Source organism: Salmo salar, chromosome 20 (assembly GCF_965601325.2).
Source record: "Salmo salar chromosome 20, fSalSal1, whole genome shotgun sequence".
NCBI classification, from domain to species: domain Eukaryota; kingdom Metazoa; phylum Chordata; class Actinopteri; order Salmoniformes; family Salmonidae; genus Salmo; species Salmo salar.
Genome location: NC_138310.1, coordinates 64,965,379 through 64,974,063, shown reverse-complemented (window position 1 = coordinate 64,974,063; position 8,685 = coordinate 64,965,379).

The following is an 8,685-nucleotide window of genomic DNA, read 5'->3' as shown; positions in this document are numbered from 1 at the left end:
CTGGGAAACTAGAAGGTGAAGACTTGGGGTCGGAGGAGCGGAACATGATCCAAGAAATGGAGGGGATCAAAAGTTCACTGTACATTTTTTCATACTGCGAATTTGATTTCAGTGTGGAAAAAGTTGAAAAATAAAGATTAAACAATCGCACAAGTAATGCCTCTTTATTGCTTTGGGGGGCACGCCGGGAGCCCTGGACAGTTTGCTGAAACACTACATTATAAGCTTTTTTTGATTTACTCGTGTGGATGGAGGCAAGGGCACTGAACAGTGATGTGTTGAACACATCTTGTTTAAAGCTGAAGGAAGGGGTGTGGTGTGGCTGTTCTAGCTAGCTGTTCATGATCAGGAGGGGGGGGACCCAATATCCCCACCCGCCATGGAGATTGTCCTTAAAGTAACACATGTAAAAGAATGGGACTATGTCTATAGACAGCGTACACAACATTTCCCGCCGACACTATCAATTTGAAACAGATAAAAATGCAGTTGTTTAGGGACCAACGGCGATGTGGTAACGCGGTTCAATCCAGCCCAAAAATAAGTGAAGTGTGTGCTTGGTACTGCTGGGTGCTGGCCATGGTCAGAAGGAGTTGACTAACGTGACTGACTGAGGTCTGCTCTGCTTGCTGCAGGAATGTCCTGTGGTTCCCAGTTCACTGCCACCACACTTAGCTGGCTCCCACTGAAGATATAATGGGTGAGAGATTTTTCCGTTGGATGCATATAAAGAGAGGGGGAGGGGTTGGTCAAGGAGAGAGAGATAAGGGAAGAACCCGTCTAGGGGTGTTCAAACTGAATAAAACCAGAGATGGAGAGAGAGAATGCAAAAGGGATCTATAGAACTGGGAAATTAGAATAAGAGCTGAAGAGGAAGAGGGAGAGCTAGGTGGTGTGGGTGAGGGAGAAGGAAAGCGAGAGTGTCTGGCGTTTATGGATAGCAGATGTGGCGCTGTGGGGTTTTGGCAGGGGCCGAGCACGCCTGAATCCCGCACCGGCTGGGTGGCACCGGGGTGAGAGGGAGGTCACTGCACCGCAGCACACAGCCCATAAAACACAGAGAGGGAAGAGAGGGAGAGAAGGAAGACTGACTGGGCCTCTCACACCAGCCTGGGACTCCAAGGCTGTGAGGGTGAGCAAATCACACTCACAAACACTATGCATTCTTAGGTTAAGAAAAAACAATGATCTCTTAGACTGGGGATTTTAAAATTGGCCTGAGGTACTGCAAGTGAGGTACAGCAAGGGGTCCACGATTGTGAAAAATAATGATTTTATGAATATTGCTAGCTGAAACAGAATACATACCATCGTGGATACAATTTGTATTTTTCTGTGTCCAGTATGAAGGACATTATAGGTAGTTTCACAAGCCAATGCTAACTAGCGTTAGCGCAATGGCTGCAAGTTTACAGGAAAAGTTAGCATGCTAGCTATTCCTTTGATCCAACTCTGAGGAAGTAGATAAAGGGCTTCCTTGCCAAATTCTTGAACTATCCCTTTAATATGGAGGAAATTACAGTTATTGGTGCTAATTACAGGGTTTTTCTGTATAGACAATTCTTAAGCTGGCCATCTAAGTGGTAATTTAGTTGACACTGAAAAACAGTTTGTGTCAACTTAAACGACCAAAACCAGATAGAAAGCATGCAGAAAAGATTTTTAACTATATATATTTTTTATTAATACCATTTTTGAGAACAAACAATGAAAATAAAAACTAGACAGTCAGGGATAATAATATATATTTTTTAAACGGGCATTCAGGCCACATACCCATTGATTTTATTCTAACGTTTGAGTAGAAGAACATAGCCTTAGCAATGGCAAAATGCATAGAATCGCAGGAAATTAGCTTTAAAACTGCTAAATTGACTCTCAGCTCCATGCCAAACTGTAGAATTGGCAAAAATTTGCTTTACAACAGCAAAACACTCTCTACGCCGACAAGATACCTTTCCCGTTCTAGCTAATAGACTATTTTAGAGTGAACTCTGGAGACCTCAAAATAATGAAACTGTCTACCAAAAATGTTAATTTAAAAATGTTTATTACTTCTACTTGCCATTGACATTCACCTAATGATAAGACACAATTACACTGAACCAAAATATAAATGCAACATGTAAAATGATCCCAGAATAAAAGATCCCAGAAATATTCCATATGCACAAAAAGCGCATTTCTCTAAAATGTTTTGTACAAATGTATTTACATCCATGTTAGTGAGCATTTCTCCTTTGCCAAGATAATCCATCCACCTGACAGGTGTGGCATATCAAGATGATTAAACAGCATGATCATTACACAGGTGCACCCTGTGCTGGGGACAAGCCTTCCCTGTGGCTCAGTTGGTAGAGCATGGTGTGTGCAACGCCAGGGTTGTGGGTTCGATTCCCACGGGCGGCCAGTACAATTTTTAATTTTTTTTTAAATGCATGAAATGTATGCATTCACTACTGTAAGTCGCTCTGGATAAGAGCGTCTGCTAAATGACTTAAATGTAAATGTAAATGGACAATAAAAAGCCACTCTAAAATGTGCAGTTTTGCCACAACACAATGCTACAGATGTCTCAAGTTTTGAGGGAGCGTGCAATTGGCATGCTGACTGCAGGAATGTCCACCAGAGCTATAGCCAGAGAATTTAATGGTAATTTCTCTACCATAAGCCGTCATTTTAGAGAATTTGGCGCTAAGTCCAACCGGCCTCCAACCGAAAACCTTGTGTAACCAAGCCAGCCCAGGACCTCCACATCCGGCTTCTTCACCTGCGGGATCATCTGAGACCAGCCACCCAGACAGCTGATAAAACTGTGGGTTTGCACAACCGAAGAAATTCTGTCAGAAACCGTCTCAGGGAAGCTCATCTGCATGCTCGTCGTTCTCACCAGGGTCTTGACCTGACTGCAGTTCGCCATCGTAATAGACTACAGTGGCCAAATGCTCACCTTCAATGGCCACTGGCACGCTGGAGAAGTTTGCTCTTCACGGATGAATCCCTGTTTCAACTGTACCGGGCAGATGGCAGACATCATCAAATCAAATCAAATTTATTTTTATATAGCCCTTCGTACATCAGCTGATATTCTCAAAGTGCTGTACAGAAACCCAGCCTAAAACCCCAAACAGCAAGCAAAGCATGTGAAAGAAGCACGGTGGCTAGGAAAAACTCCCTAGGAAAAACTCCCTAGAAAGGCCAAAAACCTAGGAAGAAACCTAGAGAGGAACCAGGCTATGAGGGGTGGCCAGTCCTCTTCTGGCTGTGCAGGGTGGATATTAAAACAGAACATGGTCAAAATGTTAAAATGTTAAAATGTTCATAAATGACCAGCATGGTCAAATGTATTGCAATCATGTATTGCGTTGTTCATTTTCATTTTATCGATGCAATTTGAATGCACAGAGATACCGTGACAAGATCCAGAGACCTATTGTCGTGCCATTCATTCGCTGCCATCACCTTATGTTTCAGCATGATAATGCAAGGACTCATGTCGAAAGGATCTGTACACAATTCCTGGAAGATGAAAATGTCCCAGTTGTTCCATGGCCTGCATACTCACCAGACATGTCATCCATTGACCATGTTTGGGAGGCTTTGGATCAATGTGTACGACAGCTTGTTCCAGTTCCCGCCAATATCCAGCAACTTCGCACAGCCATTGAAGAGGAGTGGTACAACATTCCACAGGCCACAATCAACAGCCTGATCAACTCTATGCGAAGGAGATATGTGGCGCTGCATGAGGCAAATGTGATCATACCAGATACTGACTGGTTTTCTGATCCACACCCCTTCTTTTCTTTAAGGTATCTGTGACCAACAGATGCATATCTGTATTTCCAGTCATGTGAAATCCATAGATTAGGGCCTAATGAATTTATTTAAATTGACTGATTTACTTGTATGAACTGTTACTCAGTAAACTTTGAAATTGTTGCATGTTACATTTATATTTTTGTTCAGTGTATTGTTATTTTTCATAACAGACGATGGGAGTCCCTGGGTCGCCGGTTTGCCTGGGCATGGGTCCCTGGGAAAGAAAAGTTTGAAAACCCCGGTCTTAGACCACTAGGAACCTAGTAAACTCGTAATGATCAGTGCATCAAACAGTTAAGTAATGACACAGATTTCTTATGTCAAATGGATCAGTAATGTTCCCTCAGTGGTAGGTTCTCCATACAGTGAAACATATCATTTGATAATGTGGGTAGACTGGGAATGTTCAGCCACACCATAGCTCTGTATTGAACTCATGGCAGGATTGTTACAGCGATGCTAGAAAGTAGGCCAACCACATGTGGTCTGACCCATTCTTACACTGTCTATTTTCTTATTATCAATCCATCCTCAACACTTTAACACTGCGAACATACCAGACTAGGGCTGATAGAGGATCACACCGGACACATCTCTTACCTCACACTACCACTCCCACAATGTCTTATCACAAATCCTTTATTTCCCCCGATTGAATATACTCTCCCAAACTTTTCTATCACCTCACACTTTATTTTGTTCTTTCCTTTATGATATCCCACCCTCTCTTTCTTGTTCCCCTTTTTCTCCCCCTTAGCCTGGTCCTGACTCCCTGGTTCCTGGGGCCTGGCCAAGGCGTGTGTCCCTGGAGGAGCCAGCAAGGAGATGGAGAGAGGGGGCAGCGAGGGGGTGCAGAGACAGGCTCCAAAACCACAGCTGCAGCAGTCTTTCCTTCCCTTCCCTTCCCCTCTCTCTCTCTTTCTCTCTTTCTCTTTCTCTCGCTCTCGCTCTCGCTCTCTCTCTCTCTCTCTCTCTCTCTCTCTCTCTCTCTCTCTCTCTCTCTCTCTCTCTCTCTCTCTCTCTCTCCTCTCCAGTCCTCTTTCCCTTCCCTTCACGTTGTAAGGAACTGGCCTGGCACACTCCCCAGCTCTGCCATTAATCAGGGAGTGAGGGGTAGTTCTCTCTGTGTGTGTGTGTGTGTGTGTGTGTGTGTGTGTGTGTGTGTGTGTGTGTGTGTGTGTGTGTGTGTGTGTGTGTGTGTGTGTGTGTGTGTGTGTGTGTACGTGCGCACATGTGGCTGAATGTGTGTGTTTATGCGTATGTTTGTGTGTGCTGATAGAGAGCTGGATGGAATGGGGGTGATGGTACAGAGACCAGGACCTCCCAACAAAGCTGAAGAGTTCACCCAGCGAGCGAAAGGGAGGGAGGCTGACAGACAAAAAGCCTGGTGTACAGATTGTGACTGCCAGTGAGAGACAGAGGACGAGCTAGATGATCTACAGAGAGGCAGAGATGGTCCAGGCCTTTCCCTATGTACATGACCCACATTCTTCAGGCAGAGAAGTGATGGGACTGTCTGTTATCCCCAGAATGACTCTTCTGCCCAAGACCAACATAACATTTTAAATACCTTTCACGAACACTTTGAGAATGTTCATGTGTGTGCAGCAGAGTGCAAATCAGGGACAAGACGCAAGTGTGTGCGACAGGTAAGAAAGTACAGACATCATTATACAGGGACAGTTCTCTGAAGGAAAGCAGTTCATACAAAGTCCATGAGACCCTCCCTCCCTCCCTCCCCTCCCCCCCTCCTCCTCCACTCCATGCCCCTCCGCCCTCCTTCTTCAACTCCCCTCCCCCTCCCCTCCCTCCCCCCGCCTCCTCCACTCCATGCCCCTCCGCCCTCCTTCTTCAACTCCCCTCCCCCTCCCCTCCCTCCCCCCGCCTCCTCCACTCCATGCCCCTCCGCCCTCCCTCTTCAACTCCCCTCCCCTCTCTCCCCCCTCCCTCCCCCCGCCTCCTCCACTCCATGCCCCTCCGCCCTCCCTCTTCAACTCCCCTCCCCTCTCTCCCCCCTCCCTCCCCCCGCCTCCTCCACTCCATGCCCCTCCGCCCTCCTTCTTCAACTCCCCTCCCCCTCCCCTCCCTCCCCCCGCCTCCTCCACTCCATGCCCCTCCGCCCTCCCTCTTCAACTCCCCTCCCCTCTCTCCCCCCTCCCCTCCATCCCCCTCCTCCACTCCATGCCCCTCCGCCCTCCCTCTTCAACTCCCCTCCCCTCTCTCCCCCCTCCCTCCCCCCGCCTCCTCCACTCCATGCCCCTCCGCCCTCCTTCTTCAACTCCCCTCCCTCCATCCCCCTCTTCCACTCCATGCCCCTCCACCCTCCCTCTTCAACTCCCCTCCCTCCATCCCCCTCTTCCACTCCATGCCCCTCCACCCTCCTTCTTCAACTCCCCTCCCTCCATCCCCCTCCTCCACTCCATGCCCCTCCACCCTCCCTCTTCAACTCCCCTCCCTCCCCCCTCCTCCTCCAGTCCATGCCCCTCCCCCTCTCTTCCCTGATTATCCAGGTGGGAGTGAAATGTGAAGAAAAAAAACACTTCCAACCTGCTCACCCCCCAACGGGCCTCCCAGAATGCCTATCTGCTGACATCACTAAGCAGAGACCTGGCAAGCCAATCTCTTTCCTGCTCTGTTCTGCTCTTCCCTTTCCTCTTGCTCTCGCTAGCTCTCCCTGCTTCCTGCCCTCATGATGTCACACACCATATGGTTTTCAGCGAGTATCAAGCCGGAAAAGAGATTTAGTCGGCCGAGAGGAGAGAAAAGGAGGAGGGGTGGAGCGGGTGTGTGGTGTGCGTAGGACACTGAAAACAAAAGTTTGCTCTGTTAGTGGAAGGTAAAAGGAGATGAGGAGGAGAAGAAGAGGGGGTGAGAAGGAGAGGGTGAGAGGTAGAGGGGGTGAGAAGGAAGAGTAGGTGAGAAGGGAAGGGCTATGTTGTGTGAGGCTAATGAGGAGCAGAGACCACTCAGCGGACAGCCATGTGCACCACAGACACCCAGCAGGCTGGCCTGCTCACACACACACACACACACACACACACACACACACACACACACACACACACACACACACACACACACACACACACACACACACACACACACACACACACACACACACACACACACACACACACACACACACACACACACACACACTCATTGGGGTTACCAATATACTCCCCCTGCATGATGGTCCACAGGAACTAACAAACTGTAGGTGCTGGAGCAGCCCTGAGGGACAGGACTGGCAGCTGCACACCTCTGGAGCTACCCCAACCAACACTTCCACCTTGAGTGATAAACATATCAAACGTATGTTATGATAAACATACATTTTCACACATCTGCAGTATGATTTGCAGAGACATTTCAATGCCACCAATTTACTCTTACCATAGCCATTTCTCTGAGACGTGAATCCCCTACTATCCCTGTATAATCATAACTCATCCATGAGTATTTCTAATCTGGATTTTATATGGCAAGATAATTGCTCACCACAGACAGAGGGTGAACTAGAATAGCGACCAAACAACACACAACAGCTCAGGACATTCAAATGACATGCCTTGCACGCCTATCCTCTAAACCTGTCGCAAAGCTGCTCATTACATTGACTTAAGAGAGGGGTGTGATTCAATGTTGAGCCTACCGTTCAATCTCTGGTGTAGGGTTGGCTCTCCAGGGGGAGTGCATTTGATAAGGACCTGTCCACAGGGAGGGCAGGAGAGAGGGGAGAGTGGGATGATGAGCCTGGGTCAAAGAGAGAGAGAGACAGAGAGAGAGAGAGAGAGAGAGAGAGAGGGAGGATGAGCAGACTGCCCTGAGAGAGAAAAATAGAGAAAGTGGGAAAGAAAGACCCTTGGAAAGTTGGACTGGGAGCAGAGTGACGATAGATTCATCTGGTCTTGGTGTCTGGTGTAGGGCGGTGGGGTGCTAACTGCTAAGATGGCTGCAGGCGAACCATTCTATCCCCTGGTCCCTCCCGCTCTGCTCTGCTCTGTACTGTCTTGACTGCAGCAGGCCACCTGCCAGACAATAATGGAGCAATAATAACTTGATTGGAATGTTATTAGTCACTCTGAGCGCAAATTGAAACAAGGTGCTCTGAGCCTTGGAGGGCTAGCGCCCTCATATCTCCTCCTCACAACTTTCTGCAAAGAATTCCTAACTCATGTTGGGTCTACATCCATCCAAGTTGATCCAACCCTGCTCTAAAAACACACACACACACACAAAATTGCAGCCCTGACACAGTCGTAAATACACTGAGTGCACAAACATTAAGAACACCTGCTCTTTCCATGACATAGACTGACCAGGTGAATCCAGGTGAAAGCTATGATCCCTTACTGATGTTACTTGTTCAGAGGGTGAATCAGCAAGGCAAAAATATTTAAGTGCCTTTGAACGGGGTATGGTAGTAGGTGCTAGGCGCAAAAGGGGTTGCAACTCAATATTAGGAAGGTGTTCCTAATGTTTTGTATAATCAGTGTAAGTTTGGAGGTGTGTGATTTAGGTGACAGCTGACTTTTTAGTGCCTGTAGCTGTTTATCTCCAGGTCTGGTTCCTAAGTGTGGTCCTGGAGGAAGTGGCCATGTATTCTGCATACACTCTCTGTCTCTGTCTCTGTCTCTGTCTCTGTCTCTGTCTCTGTCTCTGTCTCTGTCTCTGTCTCTGTCTCTCTCTCTCTCCTCTCTCTCTCTCTCTCTCTCTCTCTCTCTCTCTCGTGTTCCAGCTCAGCACTCCTCAAACACAGTCCTTAATTCAATCATTGCTTACACCAGCAATTTGGAAGCTTTCTCAGTTCATTAACAGTTCAACATCTTAGATTTGTCGCACACCAGATTATGGTAAATT